Source organism: Ambystoma mexicanum, chromosome 7p, assembly GCF_040938575.1.
Source record: "Ambystoma mexicanum isolate Mex_15411 chromosome 7p, UKY_AmexF1_1, whole genome shotgun sequence".
Lineage (NCBI taxonomy): Eukaryota > Metazoa > Chordata > Amphibia > Caudata > Ambystomatidae > Ambystoma > Ambystoma mexicanum.
In genome coordinates this window covers 940,045,308-940,058,902 of record NC_090939.1, presented here as the reverse complement: position 1 = coordinate 940,058,902, position 13,595 = coordinate 940,045,308, and the positions used below count along the sequence as shown (strand labels likewise).

Sequence of the window (13,595 nt, the reverse complement as noted above, 5' to 3'; positions counted from 1 at the left end):
GAGCCTGCGGAGGCTGTGCATGCAGGGTGGCTGGTGAGACTATTTTATAGCAACCACCCATGGCCAGGACCACGGAGGCCAGCTGAGAAGGGGGTATTGTCAGAATTTGTGGAGATGTAGGGGCTCATGAGGTCCTCTGCAGTCAAAGCCACCAGAACCTGGCTAATAAGCCCTGAGGATGTTACGTTCTGGGGTCCCGGATGGCATTGGGTCTTCATTCCCCAAGCAACATGCCTTGCGCACAAGTCGCCGGGTCATCCTCATTGGTTCCGCCCGTGCCAAGTGCTGGTTATTGCTGTTCATGGCACGGGCGGGGAAGTGGGAGCTTCTTGCAGTGGTGATTGAGCGATGGGAGGCGTGCATGCCTGGATAGCTTGTTGGAATTTCTGGCATCGCACGGGAGAGTTCAACTGTCCAGCGGGAGGCATTCCTTTGCCTTGCTAGCTCACTCGTCTCCAACGGGCAGATTCTTCATCACCTTACACTAGCATACTCAGGGAGACCTAGAGAGGCTCCCTGGCATGAGAGGAGTACAGAAATGGATATGTGTCCTACTAATGAGTTGTATTATGTGTAGTTTGCTCTGTGAAAGCAACAGAGTTACCCGATTGTGGCCACATGTTGAGCCCTACGCTAGGTCTATAGGTTGTCTCATTTAACAATGTTTAACAGGGTTTTCAAAGGACACATTTGTCTGCTATCTGGACACCTCACCACTCCAATCAAACTAGTTTTGTCTCAAGTGTCCACTGAACGTCCGCATTCCATGTGCTTGCTTTTGTTATGTGGCTAACATACTGCATTTATGTAGCTGACATTGTATATTGGAATGCATCCATTCACTTAATGCTGGTAGACACTTGGCTGTTATGCAGCTATCATTGTATGTTGCTATGCATGTGCTCATAGTTGATGCATCCATTTGCTTTATATTGGTAGACACTTCAGGTGCATTTAGAATAAACATGAGGGTTACAGAACACTAATTGTGAGTGTTCTTTGCAGGATCAAGAGTGGAGCACAACAGATATGTTGTGAGAAGATCGCCTCTCTTGAGGGTACTGTCCCATTTTTTTTCTCATTCCTCCCCCCACTTATCCAATCAAGCACCCCTAACGCTCTTTTACGATTTTCCTAAATCCCCCTACCTATCCACAACCTCTCCCTAATCCTCTCCCCTCATTGGCTGCCTCTTGGTGGGCTGTTATCTACTAATCAGGACCCTGAGCCAACCAAAGTGGGAGGGTTGTACTCCATTCGGTTTCTGTGGTAAGGGAGGAGGTGTGAATATCAGCCTCTGAGCTTGACACAAAGCCCTTTGTTGGATCACTACACCGACGTTTTCATAGCATTGAAAGGTATGCTTGCGCGTCAAGACCTAACCTACACAGCCCAAGAAGCGGTCTCAGGGCGTTCCCAGGGATCCCAAAACGTTCTGGCTTATGTCACCAGGTTGAAACTCCTTGCCACCAAAGCTGCTTGTCCTGAAGACTTCCAATATTCACTGTTTCGAAGTGGACTCTCCAAAGAACTTAAGGATTAATTAGCTTGTGTACCAAGACCATCCACCTCACAGGAATTACTCACTTTAGTGTTACAATTGGAATATGGGTTAAATGACAGAAAGCCGGAGATCCAGACCATGGCCACCTATTTTTTTCTCCAGTTCTCAGTGACACCACAGACCACTCAGAGCCTGAACCTATGAAAATCCTGCAGCCCTTTGACGGACGCTGAACACCAACATTGTCAGCAGAATGGCCTTTGCATGTACTGCACATTCGAGGACCATCTGGGCTGTAACTGCCCGATTGCACCCCCACGAACACCAGTGCCTGCTCCTAGTTGGAACCGAGCAGAATGTTTCTTTGATGGTTCTTGTTTTTCCTACCCCTGCCACGACTGAGACAAGGGACAACCGGCTTTTGGTAATAATAATTGAGCTATCCTCTGCCAGTGAGTCCAAAAAATGCATGGTACCTGCTTTTGTGGATTCTGGTGCTGCTGGTATCTTTTTGGATCAGGAGTGGGCCATGACCATCACCTTTTGTGATCCGAAAGGTTGCTGCCACATCAGTCTAACTTTTCACACCTTGTTTTACCACTGCCCAATATCCTTAAACCTGCCGAGGGGCTCTTCTGAAGTTCCACGGCTCATAAGGTCTTATCTCATCTGAAAAAGGCCTTTACTTCAGCTCCCGTTCTTCACCAACTGGATCCAGCTAAACCATACATAGTAGAAGTGGATGCCTCGGATTTCTCAGCTGTTTCTGAACAAATACAAGAAGACTGGCTGGGACTTCCGCTTGCCTGCTTTTCCAGGAAATTTAATGACTGAAAGGGCTTATTCAGTGATCGAGAAGGATCTTTAGGCTATCAAGAGTGCATGTAGGGAGGGGCGTCAGTTTTTGCTTGGAGCTTGACATACTGTGGAGATCTGTGTGGACCATAGAAATCTACAGGTCCTTCAACAAGTAGAATGCCATAACAGCAGGCCTTCACGATGGGTGCATTTCTTCACGCAATATGACTTCCGTGTTTCATACATTTCTGGAACTGCTAATACCATTGCAATGCCTTATCGTGACGTTACTCAGCACTGCCATAGGCCTCTTATCCTGAAAAGATACTTGAAGGAAACACGTTTGCCATGCAGATCAACCGATTCTTGGACCAAATCAAGAGTGACCAGTCTCAATCACCCACTTCGTTTCTCAGGCATGCCTTATGTTTTTCCGATGGCCTGATGTTCTACCAACGCTACCTCTATATACCCACCTTTGAGCTGTAACAATTGGCCTTACGGCTTGTTTATGATGCCTCAAGGGTAGGTCATAAAGTTCTTTGCAATACTCGTGACCTCCTCCAGCACTATTTTTGGTGCCCATCATGGCGTTCAATTGTCTGCGTGATACGCTTCTTCTTGTTCCATCTCTGCTCAACACAAAGTGCCACATGTCTCCCGGTTGGTAAGCTGTGTCTGCCTGAACTGCATACGACTCCCTGGCATCAGTTGTCCACTGATTTCATTGCTGACCTGCCTCCTTTGGCTGGAGGGGGGGGTGTGTACCACTATTATAGTGACCATGGACAGATACTCAAAACTGGCTCATCTCTCACCTTTTTCACAGATTCCCACTGCTGAAGCTATGGCTCTTACCTTTCTCAAGGACGTCTATAGACTGCATGGTCTTCCTGAGGGTATTATTTCCGATTGTGGCGCTCAATACACTTCTCGTTTTTGGACCAAAATCTGCAAGCTACTGGGGGCACAACACATTTTGTATTCAGGTTATCACTCACAGACCATCGGCCTTAACCAGACTATAAAGCCTTGCTTCAACTACTCAGGATAATTGGTACAACCTTCTTCCCCTGGCAGAGTTTACCTACAGTAACACATTCCCCTTGGCTATACAAACTAGCCCCTTCCGATGTACCTATGGTTATCATCCTTTGGCCTTTCCTGTTTCATTTCTGCTAAAGCTCGAGTCCCTAATGTGGACCAACACATTCAAGACATTCACCAAGTCAATCTCAGCAGCCTAGACCACGCTAGGGCAACTACCAAGGTGACAGCAGACCTCTGAAAATTCCCAGAGCCCTTGTACGAAGTGGGAGATAGAGTTGGAGATACACTTGTGTATAGGCGCATTATAAATGCCATATCATATCATTTCGTATCATATGGTTGTCTGCCAAATATCTAACCAAACATCTGACCCCCACCAGATTGGCACATAAATACATCAGTCCATTTTTGATCACCAAGAAGATCAATCCTGTGGCATTTCGCCCCAACTGCCCCTGTCTTTGGAGCAGAATTCATCCAGTTTTCCACTTTTCCCTCCTACAACCCTTCACCCTGAGTTCCTTTCCCTCTCAACGAAAGACTGCCTGGGCTCCTGTCATTCCTAGTGACCAACCCAAATACAAAGTACGTGCCATCTGGGATTCCCACATTCATCGGTGTAAACTTCAGTACCAGATTGACGGCGTGGGTATGCTCCTTTGAAGAGATCCTGGGAACATGCCTCCCACGTCAGTGCTTATCTTCTCCTACATCGATTCCATCTCTGTTATCCCTGGAAACCTCGTCTGTCACCTTCGGGAAGGGGGCATGTTTTGAGGACGCCCATGCCCATTCACTGGCATCTTTACTGGTGCTAGAGTTGGAACCATTTGTTCTGTGATGCCGACTGTATCCGCTGCGGCCCAATCCAAGATGGCCGCTGTACAAGATGCTCACGTTGATCCACGTTAGGGATGTGATGACGTGTCTGCTTCTGGCTGCTACGTGTTCCTTGCCCTTCTGTTTCCTCCTTCCTCTGCTCTTCCTGGTACCTCTTATGTGGCCTGCATCTCTTCGAATCTGGCTCCATTTAAAAACCTGGATACCACACCAGTATGACTCCTTATATCTACCAGTACTAATTCTCATCCATTCTTGGTATCTTTGGAGTCAGCAAGTGGAGATTGTTGCCTACTCTGTGAAAGAGTCCTCATGTTTTTTTTTCCCTAGCCATCTGGTTTTCCTCCATCCTTTTTCTGTGCGGAAGGTAACCTCACCTTGAACGTTTCCATTCCACTTTATCCACTGTGGCTTATGGGACAGACAGGCCTTACCTACATCAGACTCAGCGGAATAGGAATCCTGAGGTGAGATCAGTTGGTGACAAGACGTCTGATCATGTTGAGACCTAAACAAGTTAATGCTGAGACCGTAACCTGTGAGTGCTGACAGTATGGGAAAGTCTGGTCCTGAATGCTGAAGTCTATGACATATCTATCTAGTAAACTGAAGAACCAGGAAATGGCGATAAACCCCACTTTGTAGTGAGGAGTGCGACATACAATGTGTAACATAAAGAGGCTGGGTTGAAGCGAAAGAGAATCCTGAGAATCCAGAAACCTGGGAGAGGATTGGGGAGAGATTGAAAGCAGGGAGACCAAAGTAGAGGCTCAGACTGTAAGTAAACCCGGGAAGAGCCTTTCCAAGAGAAAAAACTTCTTTTTGCGCTATAAGAATATGGATGGACATTGTATATTAGGTTATGCAGATTCTTTAGTTGTTCAAGGCCTGAAGGCTAAGGATTGTTTAAGCACAGGTTCGGAACTTTGTCAAGCACATCTTTGAACATTGTTTTTAGACTAAGGATTCCCTGGAGGGACAACGAGTTTTAATATTAGGTTTAAACCTTGTTTCAGTAAAAGTGCCATTGGAGGTGTTGGAAAACAGAAATATCCCAACACTGTGTGGACACATCCATGACACTGTAGTTATTAGGATCTTCCTTATTATTTGTAACGTTGTCTCTATTTCCTTATTGACATTTCGTCCAACTCCTTGCCTTACTCAATAAACCACATTTCTTGCAGGTCGTCACTGCTCGACCCCCCTCACCGATTATATGCAGTAGTGATCCCGCCATGGGAGATTTGACAGATCATGAAAGCGGGAATGCCCTGGTAAACAGCTTCACTGACACAGATTGGCAAAGCCTTGAACACCCGAACTGATGCATGTTTCATAGTGCACTGAAAGTCAGGGTACAGAGGCAGCGAAGTCTTGGAGTGATGCACAGTGGTGCATGATGATATGTTGTGAAGGTGAAAGTACAAAGACAGTGAGAATCAGAAGTGATGCATGATGGGGGTATAGTGTAGGACAACTTGCAGAGTCTTATGACAGACAGACCTCATACTTACTAAGGCACTACTGAAGTCCACCAATAAGAGATTGAGAATTCCAACAATTGCATGCCCGACGCCATAGTTCACGCAAAGCCTCAGGGAAGAGAACGCATCCAACTGAACTAGCTCACAATCCAGGAACCTTTAAGTTTCTTCCGCTGAGCTATCCTCCCGAGATTGCCACTGAATAGAAATCCTTGAACCGTATACAGGCTTGACACTTCATGTCTGCGAGCTCTGCTTAAACTGCATAGCTGTCTGACAGCGAGGGCATATTCGGTCTAGCTAAGGTAGAATGTTACGCCCGTGCTGATATCCATGTTTGGACAATGGTAAAGCTTTATTTGGAGTTTTGTCAGTGGAAACTTTCAGATGTGACCGAGTTGGTGAATTTGAGGCAGTTCCACCAGGGTCTGATGATCTAGGTTGACAAGGAGAGGGGAGGTATAGGTTGGCGAGTGGTGCTGGATGGAACGTTGAGGACTCCTTCACGCTGCTCGCAGAGTTTGAGATAAGGAGGGGCCCCAAGTGGGTGAACAGATGACTTTTATTAAACCACTGCTGGAATACCATGCGTGCTTTGTGTCGAGTAGAATATGATGGTCGACGGCCTCAAAAGCTGCCAGTGTTGAATATGAACTGAAGACAGGACCATCAGCCAGGGGTCTCCTCTGTCTATATTCAGCGCATCGTCTACTGCTTGGATTTTTGCCGCTGAATGTAGGTAAATATTTATAAAAAGCTGGTGGTTTAAATATGACATACAGATATTTACTATGAAAGTGAGACTAGTGACATCACGGAATATTATTTAAGTGTAAATGATTTAAATACATGGTTAAAAAATATAGTTCTACTTATATTTTAGCATTTTGTCGTAGACCTTATGGAATGAAACATTTCATATTTCTGTGTATTTCTGCAGTTAACCCATAGATGGCGCTCAGGGACTGAGCAAGACACACTGCTCGGCAAAGCGATTCATACAACGATACATTTGAATTAGATTTGATCTATATAACCGTGGTCGCTAAATTTTGATTTTCGCCACGTAGGGCAGAAATGCCCACACCGAGAGAAGCGAGGAGGCCATGCCCAGGTCGAAACAAACCATTTTAGAGCACATTTTACAGCAAGAGGTCTAAACACATAACATTTTAGCACTGTCGCCTAACCTCAGCATTCTGCTTCTGGATCTCCACCTTTCCTCTACTTCTTTCTGCGCCTGCCTAACACGTTTGGCCTGCCCATCTCTCACCTCCCCCCTCCAGCCAGCAATTCAGGCTGTGCTGCATTGATGAGGAGGCCTTCTAACTTTGAAGCGAGTAGCACGTGCTAATTTTGCAAGATGAGTTCGAACACTTCACTGAGCGAAGTAGGAGAGGACCCAGAAGCCCTGCAGCATGGCACGCAATTCTTGTTTTGTTTTCAGGCCTGTCGCTCCCATACAGATCCATGCTGAATATCCACGGCGACAAAATGACACTCCTGCCCCCATGGCTCAAGGAGTACGGGGCCAACTGCCCCCTAATCTCCCATATACTCGGCACTAATGTGGATAACTATTGCGTTATTGAAGGCCTATTCTATATTATTGTGGATAATGATAATTTAAAGATATTTCTATTTCTCGTCACGCAATCCATAAACACTTAAAAAGATGGCTTTATCTGTGTACATCTCACTTAATAAATCGCCACCGATGGTCAGCACAGTGTTTTTGCAGGAGCATCAAGCATCACTATCAGGGCACGCTTGAGCACATCTGAAGTCCATCAAGCAACCGTATCCCAACCATGTCTAGCGCCAAGCGGCATATGGTCTAGAAGATACTGCCATCGCAGTTAAGCTTTGTTATTACACCAAGCTGAACATTCCTGACATTTCCTCTCAAGTTTACCAATTAGTAGTCATGCATCCCAGCTACCACAAGCATGACCTCTCCAACTCATCACGTGTTCCCCCCTACAAAAATGTTTGTCCACAACACCCTGTCCTAGAACCTTTTGCTTCTTTCATATTCACACACCCTCGTCTGGCGACTCCTTTGTAGAGTCACAATGCGCCACCTCTCAGATAAGGTTGGGCGTATAAGACCACTACAGCGGTGATGGGTGCAGTATACATGTTCAATAACATAACATGCTGTGTATACAAATGTACTAATCCCTTGCACCTTTCACATCTGTGTGTTGTGTCAGCTCCCTGCTCAGCGTTATGTGATAAGATGCAAGCGTGCCTAAATATTTATTTACTTTTTCATTTAAAAGTTCTTTCAAAACACTCACTTACCCAAAGGTAGCAGGGCACTGTACCCAATTGAGAAGAACGGAAACTACCGTTCTAACATTAAAATCAATGCAAAATACAATAAAAATCAAATCAAAACCCCAAAGATATAATAAAAAATATCATAGTGAAATGTATCAAGACATAATGAAATGGAAAAAGCAAGTTTATACAAATGCATTTTTAACTGTTTCCTAAATTCCAGAAGGTGTGAAGGGATCTTCATAGGCGAATAAGTACAGGCAACAAAGTCTTGCTTTGAGAACCTAGCTTGCTTAAACCTACCGATATCCAAGATCTTTGCTGAGGGTGTCTTTAGAAACTTCAGGTAGAGAGAGCTTATCTGCCTTGATACACAGGCACCAGAACAATGGACTTGGAAGCCACAAAGCCCAGTTTTGCTTGAATACAAAAATCCAAAGGAAGCCAGTTGAGTTGAAATAAAATAGTGGAGTTGTGATCAAACTTCCGAGCACTGACCACCAATCGCGCATTCATATGCAAAACGAGTTTTAAGGAAATCACAGAGAAAGCAGATTTGCGACATTAAAGAGGATGTCCACCATACAATCTTGAGAACGTTTGTGTCTGAATTACTGAGCGAAAAATCAGATGTTGAAATACGTTTTAATCTCTCTCAGTAGAAAAAGCTGGAAAAACCCCAGAACTGAGTTAATGTTGAGATATGAGGGTGGAAATTGAGAGAAGATTCCAAAATAAAACCTAAAGGATGTACTGAGGAAACAAGGGTCGGGGTAATGCCAAAAGATGATAAAATCGATTACCAAGACTGAACATTTGACAGAGGCAAAGAGGAGTGAATTAACAAAAAGCCACTTTTTGAATGATTTGGTTTGAGAAAGTACTCTGTGGTATGGAGACAGTCACTCAGGCAGCTGATATCTTCTAAAGACAAGAGCACTGCATGTCATAATTGGGTGTCATCCATGTGCAGGGAGGTGGCAAGGCACTTCTCCTCAATCAAAGCGCTGAGAGGCTCCAAAAAGATGTTGAATAAAATAGGTGACAATATGGACCCTACATAAGTGGGCTAAGGTTCTCATCATGGCTACTGTACATGGAGGTATAGTGCCAATCAATTCACAACAAACCAGCAACCCTTTCACCCAACCTTGCTCTAACGCTTTCTCAAATGGAGATAAGTAGCAGCATGTGGGTGTTTCTGTCCCTCTCTATATAAAGTCCCATGGGAGCTGCTGCCGGGAAGCATAGGGTTAAGCTCGCTTTCTTCCTGGTTTAAGCAGTGACACACACACCTTAGTTCCATTAGCCAGCTGCTAGGACTCTGGCGGCCCATTCCTCACCTTAAAAGGCAGTGCTATAACCTTGACTGTCGCACGACCTGGGAGGGCCCACCTCAGGCAGAGGAACTAATCAAAGAAGTACCTTGATATGATTTAGCAGACGGACTGTGAGAGCAAGCTCAGTCAGAAATATTGATGACTGGAGCCGATGGTGATCAAGACTCTGGCGAGGGGATGTCAAGTTATACCCCAGGACTAGGGTTTTCCCTTGAGAAACTCTGTGGGCACCCTTCACTTAGCTGCGGCAGAAGTCCCTCAACATACAGGTCTTTTGATACTGGAATTGAATGGCTTTCTGCTGAAAGAAAAGCATACTAAGAGCAAGACTACCTTGGGGTTAGCCCAGGTACAGGCTCTGACAAGCGTGGGCTTCTGTCAGCAGTGAGGGGACAGTGGACTGGGAGCTGGTGTACAGCAAGGGGGTGGTGTTTTAGAAGCCCCCTATGCTTTATAGTCATAGAATGTTGGGGTATTGCTCTTGTGGGGTCTGGGTTGTCAGAATCCCCCCAAAGCACCCCTTAACTGTTTCTTTTATGGCTATCTTGCAATGTCTTTGCAGAAGAGTCAAACTGTGTTAAATTGGTGGTGTGTTCTGTGCGTGAGCATAGAGGTGGTTTTATATTTATTCCCTGAACATCTGTGTTTTAGCCATATCTCTGCTTCTTGAGTCCCCCTCAGGTGAGAAAGATGGTCCATATTGAAATGGTGCCGACGGGCTAATAAATGGTGGTGTGGAAGCTGGCCCGAGAAATGCTAGTGGTTTAGATTTATTCAAAACCTTCCACCGATCACTTTTTTGGTTATAGTTTGTCTCCCTGTGTGAGAGAGGGTATGCCCAGACGAGGGTCCCTTCGTTGCGGCACCATAGGGAACCAGCTGCACCTCACTGATGAGGCCCTACAAGGCCGAAACGTGTCCAGAGTTGCTTGTGTTTGTGTGCAGAGGGGAGCTGGCCAAGCAGTTCAGGGTGGGCTGCTCCCATTGGTGGCAGTACCTTACTAATGGCTGGACCCCTTTTGCAATTGCACAGATCGGCTAAAAGACGGTGATGTGGAAGGTTGCCCAGAGCAACGCCAGTGGTTCAGAATCATTCAAAACCTTCCACCCATCATGTCTATGGTTATAGTTTGTCTCCCTGTGAGAGGGTATGCCCAGACGTGGGTCCCTTGCTCGCTGCGCCATAGGGAACCAAGCTGCACCTCACTGATGAGGCCCAACAAGGCCGAAACATGTCTCGAGTTGCTTGTGTTTCCGTGCAGAGGGGACCTGGTTTAGCAATTCAGGCTGGGCTGCTCCCATTGGTGGCAGTACCAGACTGATTTGCATATGGCTGAACCACTTCTGCAATGGCGCAGACAGGCTAAAAACTGTGATGTGGAAGGTTGCCCATAGCAATGCCAGTGGTTAGATTCATTCTAAACCTTCAACTGGTCATTTATTTGGTTAACTCGCCAGTTACAGTATCATTTTGCAAGTCCTGTTATCTACTTAGATTGCACATTTCTGCATCAGTTGTATGGCAGAGCATTTTCTTGTTTCTAAACCTATGTTGTCTTTCTCACTTGCCATTTTCTTGTTACTGGATGCTGAGTCCAACTCTTCTTTCCAGTGATTCCGCGGCTACTTCTAGCATGTGGCAGGTTCTCCTTCACGTTTTGGTGGCCCTGGCTTACTGCAGCAGCACCCCTTCATGCTATTTCCTTTTTTAAATATATTTTTGAAATGTGAACGGGGCTTGTATCACCAGTGTCTTGTATCTGTTTTTCATGGAGGTCATCTTTTAAATTAATGCTCTTTTTTTTGACACCACCTTTTAAGTTCGGGCAGCCATTGTCAACACTTGGCAACTGACCGCATACACATTTGCTGATTAATGTATGCTCGACAGAAATTTATTCGATGAGTTGCAAATACAAAATCTCAATCACCTAAAGCTGTTCATTTTATTCAAGAATGTTTGTGGTTTACTTCAGCGAAAGGACAGGCTTCCAATGGCATATTTTCGACAGAAGCCTCCTCTGGCTAGTTGGTCTACTTTCCCTTTCTTTATCCCCTGAGATGTATTATTCTTTTAGTCTTGGTGCTTAGTAATAGGTAGGGTGGATTTCTGAATTAAAATACTGTGAAGGTTAATATTAGCGCATATGTAAGATTTCCCTCCAAAGCACTGAAAACAGATGAGTTGAACTAAATAAACTGAGTGGGAACCTTTTTATATGGGTACAGCTTGAATGCAAAACCACATACCTGCCATATATACGGGCTCGATCAACAAGAGCCAGAGGTTTTATAATTAAATACGTTTTTTTAAAGGATAGTTAAAATTGTAGGTCAAAACAAGTAAGTAGCAACTTAAACCTTCCATAACTACAGAATGATTTCTCGTCTGATTTAATCGATAAGTCTTTAGTGGGCAAAAGCCCAGCCTGGGTTTGCATCCTAGAGAGGTTGATCAGATCACTGCCACTCACAGTCCTGTGGTTTTTAATTAGCCTCACACTTCATTCTTGTCCGTTTGTTGTGTACAGTCTAGTTGCCTGCCTCAATATAACAGGAGGCTGTTTCTGAGGGTTTCTGTGGCCCTACATGAGCATGGAGGTTGGCTTTCTCACCATGGGAGGCTGGGGTGAGTAACCAGCAAGCAAATCCCCAGAGATCTCTCTGCCCCCTGCAACTGGTAAGCCTACTTTGTCTATAAGCTTAGTATCAATATTCTCCCCACATCCCTGGTTTAACCCTTGCTCTCAATGGTTCACAATGGTTTTGTACCTCAAGGTAACAATCCTTCAACCCCCTGTCCTTTGTCACTGCTCCTATGATATGATATGGCATTAATAATGCGCCTGTACACAAGTGCTTCTAGGTGCGACAAGACAAGGAGTGGGGAAACAAAGGGAGGGCAAAACAACGATCTTACTAGCCCTTGTGTCACTCAGATCGCACAAGTGCAGGGAATAGGGAGGGGAGAAGTGCAGGTAACTCAATAAGTGCAGCCAGCGGGTAGCTCATAAGTGCAGTGAGAGGGAACTATATGGTTGCAGGTACAGCCCCTTAAGTGCACGGGGAGCCCGGGGGCAGTGCAATGGCGACTGGACATGCAGGAGCCTGGGCCAGAGTTCAGATGGTAGCCAGGTGACCAGTGCGTGGAGCAGTCGGGGACATCAGCAGGGGAGAGGAAGAGAGAAAGTGGAAGCAAAAAGTAAGGTCTTGAGTTTCTTCCGGAACCGGAGGTGGTTCTGCTCAAGTTTGAGAGAGGCTGTTCCAAAGGGAGGGCCCAGCAGAGGAGAGAGATCTGCCCACCACTATGTGCTTGGAGAAGCGTCTGACCCTCAGAGAGTTGGGAGGTGGATGAGAAGAGAGCCCAAGAAGGGAGATGTTTAGGAAGAGAGAGTTGGAGGTAGTGCAGTCCCAGGCCCCAGAAAGCCTTATGGACAATGCAAAGGGACTTGAACTTGATCCTTGCAGCCACAGGGAGCAAGTGAAGAGATTTCAGAGCTGAAGAGATACGATCCCTGAGCTTGAGGCCAAGGACAAGTCTCACAGTCCTGTTCTGGGTAAATTGTAAAGGTTGAAGTGTAGAGGCAGGCAGATTTATAAAGAGCATGTTGCAGTAGTCCAACCTAGGGAGGACCAGGGCTCTGGAGACAGTGAGCTTCTGGCACCAACCTGCATCCACCTCCTCCTTCCTCACTCCTTCCACTACCTATTTCCTCACTCCTTCCACCTCCTCTCTCCTTAAATCTTCCACCTTCTCTTTTCTCCTTCCATCGCCTCTCTCCTCACTCTTCCTGTCTTTGTGCTCCTCCGTCTTCTCTGTCCAAAAGCCTCTCTGGTTCGTTGAAAGTCTTCTTATATTTAAACCTCTCCCTGACTGCCATTTTTATAGAGGTCAATCCTCTTCCCTTGGGCCGTTCTAACATTATGCTTGCATATGTGTGCTTGTTAACACCATGCGTAAAGGGACTGGAGAAATGGTTCTCGTTTATTGGGCTCAGCTGTGGCCCATTAATGCTGGCCTTGGAACACCCTTGCATGCGCTCTCTTTGACACTGTGATTGACAGCTCCTGCACCACACGCTAACGATGGCAGGCCATATTCACCTGTGGCCACCTCCAAAGGGCAACATGAAGTTAGGGCTTGTTATGAGTTTAGAGCATTTCTTAATGATAGGGGACTTGGATGTATGGAACAGGTGACTGTTCCCTTGTAAAAACCTGGGGGTATCACAGGTGTTCTCCAAAAGTATCTCACCTGGGCCACCCAGCATTCATCACACTACAGGTTGA

The 13,595-nt window shown here is 45.8% G+C and overlaps 1 protein-coding gene across 1 annotated transcript in view; it reads right to left on the bottom strand.

Annotated features, from left to right (window-relative positions):
* ABI3BP (ABI family member 3 binding protein) overlaps positions 1–13,595 on the bottom strand; it is a 1,926,231-nt gene that overhangs the window by 55,500 nt on the left and 1,857,136 nt on the right. The gene's annotated exons all lie outside the window — the stretch shown is intronic.